Genomic DNA, 6,833 nt, shown 5'->3' on the forward strand with positions numbered 1-6,833 from the left:
TAGTCTAGTCTATAGTCTAGTCTCTAGTCTAGTCTCTAGTCTAGTCTATAGTCTAGTCTATAGTCTAGTCTATAGTCTAGTCTATAGTCTAGTCTATAGTCTAGTCTACATAAATGGAATCATCTGTTTAAAAATATTTAATAAGTAATTTAAAAATAATTTGATGCATTTTTACGAAAAAATATATTACTTTTTTTTGAAACTCTAAAGCCTATTTTAAGGCTACACTATAGTGTTGCCTATCATTAAGGCGTTAGTAATTTAAATGAATTCAATTATAATATTTAAATATATAAAACGATTATTAATTAATTTAACATTTACACGAAAAATTCATCTTGATTAAGCAATACAATAAAATACTATGAAAACAATAAAACACACACATAATTTATCCTTTTTCATATTAATACTCACACACACACTACAAGAGAATTCTGTAACTACAGGGATAAATTCAGGCATAAAACAACCTCGAACCAGTATTTCTTTTAATTATATGACACTCAACCAAATTTTGTGTATTTTCTTAATATTATGACAACAGTAGGCAGTCTACAATGACAACAACAACATCGTCAGCTTTGGTTCATTATTGCAAGGACACGCATGTTAAATTAAAAGGAAATTGCAAAAAAAGAGAAACTAAAAAACATCAACAGATAAATTGAGTATAAAATTGAAGATGTATATAAATAGAACAAACAGCAGCAGGTACGTTGCATGTTTGTCTGTTATTTTTTTACTAAAGTATAATTAAATATTAAACATATGTATATACGTATTCAACAAACACACATACAACCGTACCACTTTCCCTACCAGATCGACAAGTCTCAGGTGTTTTTAATTCAGTTAAAATAAAAATGAAAGGAAGGAAAAAAAATTGTAGATAAGAAACGAAACGCACCATAAGCACAATGGAAATAATCATAATAAAAAATTAACACAGACATACACAGACACAGATGCAGTTGGATAGATAACATGCTTGCAGGACACGCTGTTTTATGTAAAAGATAATGAAACAGATTATGTAAATGATTAAAGGGGTACATTAAAACTATTGATCAGGTTACAGACTAAACTATATAATAGACTATAGACTAGACTATAGACTAGACCATAGACTAGACTATAGACTAGACTATAGACTAGACTATAGACTAGACTATAGACTAGACTATAGACTAGACTATAGACTAGACTAAAGACTAGACTATAGACTGGACTGAAGATTAGACTATAGACTATACACTTTAAAATGTCAGTATAACAAAAAAAAAAACGAGATAAATTAAATCATCATAAAATTTAATAAAAGGCCATGCAGGGCCTTTTATTAAATTAGCTTAAGAATTAGCTTAAGTTTCATTTGATTATAGTGTAATATAAATGAAAATGAAAACTATTGCATACTTAAGTGCATTTGACAGAAAAAATCAAATTGTATATGTTACGGAGATATGACACATTTTAACATGTTTATATAACGGTAAAATACACAAACACATTTGCTTTTTTATATTTGTGTTTAGTGTCAACCTGTAAAATGGAGTTTTTTATTCAATAGCAATCGTCGTCACATAGTAATGGACAGATGGTTTAAAACAAAAAGAGAGAGAAAGAGAAAAAGGTAAACTAAAAATTAAAATCCCTTTCGTATTTAGAAAACAAATGTCATGAGTTTTAAAATGCTTGACCCATAGTTGGAATCCTTGGGAATATAGCAGGAACATAAATAGCTTTTAGTTTTGTATATTTTTTGCGAAAAAACTCTACCTGTAAAAAGTTACATTTGAATAAAACTTCAAAGGCCACTATAACATCCATAATAATTACAAAATTTGTGTAGAAAAAACCTCACTTTAGCATTTCTCTCCAACACACTCGAATGAATTGTATTTTAATATTTTGTTGTAGTTTTTGTTGCCTTTTCAAAGGTGTGAAAAGCAATTTTATGGATTTTAATTAAATTGAAAAGTGCCATGGACTTACAGACAGACAGAAAAACTGTAGCTTATATGTAAATAGTAAAATAGAGAATTGCTGTGTGCAAAATAGCCATAAATAGAAACATTTTCAAATGTTCATTTATATGGATTCCAGCCCTTGTGCAAGAGTGTATGTTTGTGTATAAATTGCTTATTTCTGTGTGTTTTTGTTACATGCAAATGAAAGTTGTAATAAAAATTGTCATTAAATATCTGAAAAGTGTTTTCATTGACATAGCTATGTACAAAGTTGACTTAATTTAAAGGCAAAATGCTATAAACTCTAAACTAGAATAGGTCATCTGTGTTCCTTCTAAAAATCGATTTTTATATGAGATACTTAAAATGAATGTAGTTCCTTAAATAACGCTCCAATCGAAAAAAGAGTGAAAATCTGTGAAAAATATTTTCCACCAAAAATCGATTTTTATTTGAAAAACTTAAAATGGCTGTAGTTCCTTAAATAACGCTCCAATCGACAAAAGAGTGAAAATCTGTGATCACTCATATTTCCCACCAAAAATCAATTTTTATATGAAAAATGACGCTCCAATCGACAAAAGAGTGAAAATCTGTGATCATTCATATTTCCCACCAAAAATCGATTTTTATTTTAAAAACTTAAAATGGCTGTAGTTCCTTAAATAACGCTCCAATCGACAAAAGAGTGAAAATCTGTGATCACTCATATTTCGTTCTAAAAATCGATTTTTATTTGAAAAACTTAAAATTGCTGTAGTTCCTTAAATAATGCTCCAATCGACAAAAGATCACTCATATTTCCCACCAAAAATCGATTTTTATTTGAAAAACTTAAAATGGCTGTAGTTCTTTAAATAACGCTTCAATCGACAAAAGAGTGAAAAACGAGTGTGATCACTCATATTTCCCACAATAAATCGATTTTTATATGAAAAACTTTAAACGGCTGTAGTTCCTTAAATAACGCTCCAATCGACAAAAGAGTGAAAATCTGTGATCACTCATATTTCCTTCTAAAAATCGATTTTTATATGAAAAACTTAAAATGGCTGTGTTTCCTTAAATAACGCTCCAATCGACAAAAGAGTGAAAATCTGTGATCACTCATATTTCCTTCTAAAAATCGATTTTTATTGAAAAACTTAAAATGGCTGTGTTTCCTTAAATAACGCTCCAATCGACAAAAGAGTGAAAATCTGTGAGTGAAAATCTGTGATCTGTGATCTAAAAATCGATTTTTATTTGAAAAACTTAAAATGTCTGTAATTCTATAAATAACGCTTCAATCGACAAAAGAGTGAAAAACGAGTGTGAAAATCTGTGATTACTCACATTTTCTTCTAAAAATCAATTTTTATATGAAAAACATAAAATCGGCTGTAACTCCTTAAATAACGCTCCAATCGACAAAAGAGTGAAAATCTGTGATCACTCATATTTCCTTTTAAAATCGATTTTTATATGAAACATTTTAAACGGCTGTATTTCCTTAAATAACGCTCCAATCGACAAAAGAGTGAAAATCTGTGATTACCCATATTTCCCACTAAAAATCGCTTTTTATATGAAAAACATAAAATCGGCTATAACTCCTTAAATAACGCTCCAATCGACAAAAGAGTGAAAATCTGTGATCACTCATATTTTCTTCTAAAAATCGGTTTTTATATGAAAAACATAAAACGGCTGTAGTTCCTTAAATAACGCTCCAATCGACAAAAGAGTGAAAATCTGTGATCTAAAAATCGATTTTTATATGAAAAACTTTAAACGGCTGTAGTTCCTTAAATAACGCTCCAATCGATATAAGAGTGAAAATCTGTGATCACTCAAATCTCTCTTAAAAAATTTAGTTTACGTTTCTTTCAGTGTATTTGGGATTATTTTTAGAAAAATTTAGGTATAAACGTTAAAGAGTCTTGCTTTAAATCAAATATCAGAATTTAAAAGATTTGCGGCCTATTGTACTTCCTCGCCTGTTTTAAAAGCGGGCATACCCAATCATTCCAAGACCTTGTAACAGACTTAACTACAGAGTACACAGTAGTCAAGACTGTACTCTTGAATATAAACTTGGCCTTTAGTCTAGTAGTCTATAGTGTACTTAGTATTTATTGTAGTCTGTAATCTAATCTTAAGGCTAATCTATAGTATGGTCCAAAGTCTAGTCTATACTCTAAAGTCTAGTCTATGGTCTATAGTCTAGTCTATAGTCTAGTCTATAGTCTAGTCTATAGTCTAGTCTATAGTCTAGTCTATAGTCTAGTCTATAGTCTACTCTATAGTCTAGTCTATAGTCTAGGTTATAGTCTAGGTTATAGTCTAGTCTATAGTCTAGTCTATAGTCTAGTCTATAGTCTAGTCTATAGTCTAGTCTATAGTCTAGTCCATAGTCTAGTCTATAGTGTAGCCTATAAAATAGTACATTGTCTGATCTATAGCCTACTAAGAAGTCTAGTTTGTAGTGCGGTCTAAAGCCTAGTTTTCGATCCATTCTATAGTCTAGTGGGTAGTGCAGTCCATGTTATGGTTTAGAGCTCAGTCTTTAGTGTAAAGAAACTGAGTGATTTTATGATGAATTATAATTTTTTTACAATTTTTTTTTGGTTTCATTTCCTGTGTGTTTATATGTATTTACAGTTATTGATTGTCATTGAATAAAAATCGCATTAATTATATGTATATTCTGTGTGTTTTTACTTTTAATTGTATATATTTAAGGGGAAATTTATTTTTTTCTTTACCCCAGCAACAAAAGACTTTAATTAACGTAACATTTTCAAGGGGATTTAAAATTAAAATTGAGAAAAATTTTACAACAAAGAAATTAAATTAAAATAAAATAAATTGTATTTAAAAAAATTTATTAAGTTTTATTTTATTCAATAAAAACTTAAATTTAAAAGGAAAAAAATTGGAAAAACAGCTCGAATTATAATTCGTAATAAATAAAGCAAATGCCGCAATAACATGTAATTCAATTTAACAAATTTTTCATTTTTACTAAGAAGAAGTCTGAGAGTTACAAAAAGTATTGCCTACTTTTCGTCGAAATAACAATGCAAATTTATGCTGATTTCAATGCAGGGGTGGGCTCAAAAGGTACATGCGTTTTAAAATTATTTTGTTTGTTGAATGTAAAAATTAAATTTTTATAATATGCTTTCGTGTGCTGGTGTTTATTGTTAGCGACCCCTGTTTGGTATGCTGTCATTTAAATCTTAAATGCCAACAAGATTTTATAGAAAATGTTTGTTTTTTTTAGCGAAAATAATACCACATACATGGATCAAAAAGACATGTGTTATTTAAATTTAAAATAATCCAAACCTTTCTTAACTCTAGAGGCATTTTTGTTGCTGTTATAAGCCAGTCAAATCACCAGAAAGCACGTAGCTAGGTAACTGTTTTAAGAAAACTCTTTTCTTCCATTCTTCATATACTTGAACTAAAAATAAACCTTTTTTTAAAGAAAAAATAAAAAAAAATATCTCTCTTAACGAGTGGCACTAAAAGCATTGCAAATCATTTGACAGCTTGCAATTCTGATTCTTAGTAAATAATTTTGCGTTAAAACAAATATTAACGCCTTAAAAAATTTTCCTTCTTGTTTCATAACATTAAAAATATTTCAAATATATTTGGCCAATTTTATGCTTAAATTCTATAATTTCAACGTATTTGAAGATTTACACCTCGAAATATGTTATAAAGAATTTATATTAAAATTCGGTTGAATTGTTAACATATTTACAGGGGTTGGTTGTTTAATATTTACAGTTATTTGCGGTAAAAGTTTATTTCAATCTATATTTATCAAATTCATTTCAACACCTTTAAATATGCTATACATAATTTATAACACTACTACAACAACAGTAAGAAAACACAATTGCACAAACATAAGAAAACCAGAACACAAGCTATTGTTTTAGCCAACACTACCAGCACCCTCCCTAAAAGTATACATTGCTATTTATCACTTTTGTTATATGATGCTTTATTATTCTTTTTCTTGTTTCGGCTTCCCCCTCTTTTAGGAATTTATTGATAAATTACAATTGCAAAGGTAAACTGAAAAACAAACGAACAAATATAAATTTATATCAACTTTGACACGAATTCATCTTATCTGCTCACAACTTTCTCTCTCCCTCTTTCCTAATATTTTAACTTAGTGGTTTTTTGCAAAAAAAAAAGAAAAAAAAACTATCATTGCTTTAATACCTTTACAAATGATTTGAACTTTCTTTTGACATTTACCTAAAACGACAAACAGTCAGATCTCCTGAGACTAGCTGTAGCATAATGTAATGGCTATTGTTTTTGACAAGTCTATTTTGAGTTCATCTAGTTCAGTTGTAGCTGTAAATAATTAAACAGCATCTGCAAAATGATTTATGCTAGTAATAGGCCTATAAATGAAAGAAAAGTTTATTTTCGTTTTTTTGTTTTTCAAAATAATATTAAATTCTAATTGACTGCTAACAATATCAAAGAAAATTTATTTTTAATTGTTAATTAAGAAGAAACTTAGAAAAGAATTATTTTTAAATTTAAAAGAAAATATTGCATATTTTAAGGCTTAACTTATCTAAACTATATATTGTTATACATATGTATATATATAGACTAGAAAATATTTGTACATATGTATATATATGAATGTACTATATATTGCAGCCTATAGTCTAATCTATAGTCTAGTCTGTAGTCTAGCCTATAGTCTAGTCTATAGTCTAGCCTATAGTCTAGTCTATAGTCTAGTCTATAGTCTGGTCTATAGTCTAGTCTATAGTCTAGTCTATAGTCTAGTCTATAGTCTAGTCTATAGTCTAGTCTATAGTCTAGTCTATA

The sequence above is a fragment of the Lucilia cuprina genome, chromosome 2 (genome assembly GCF_022045245.1).
Source record: "Lucilia cuprina isolate Lc7/37 chromosome 2, ASM2204524v1, whole genome shotgun sequence".
Classification (NCBI taxonomy): Eukaryota; Metazoa; Arthropoda; class Insecta; order Diptera; family Calliphoridae; genus Lucilia; species Lucilia cuprina.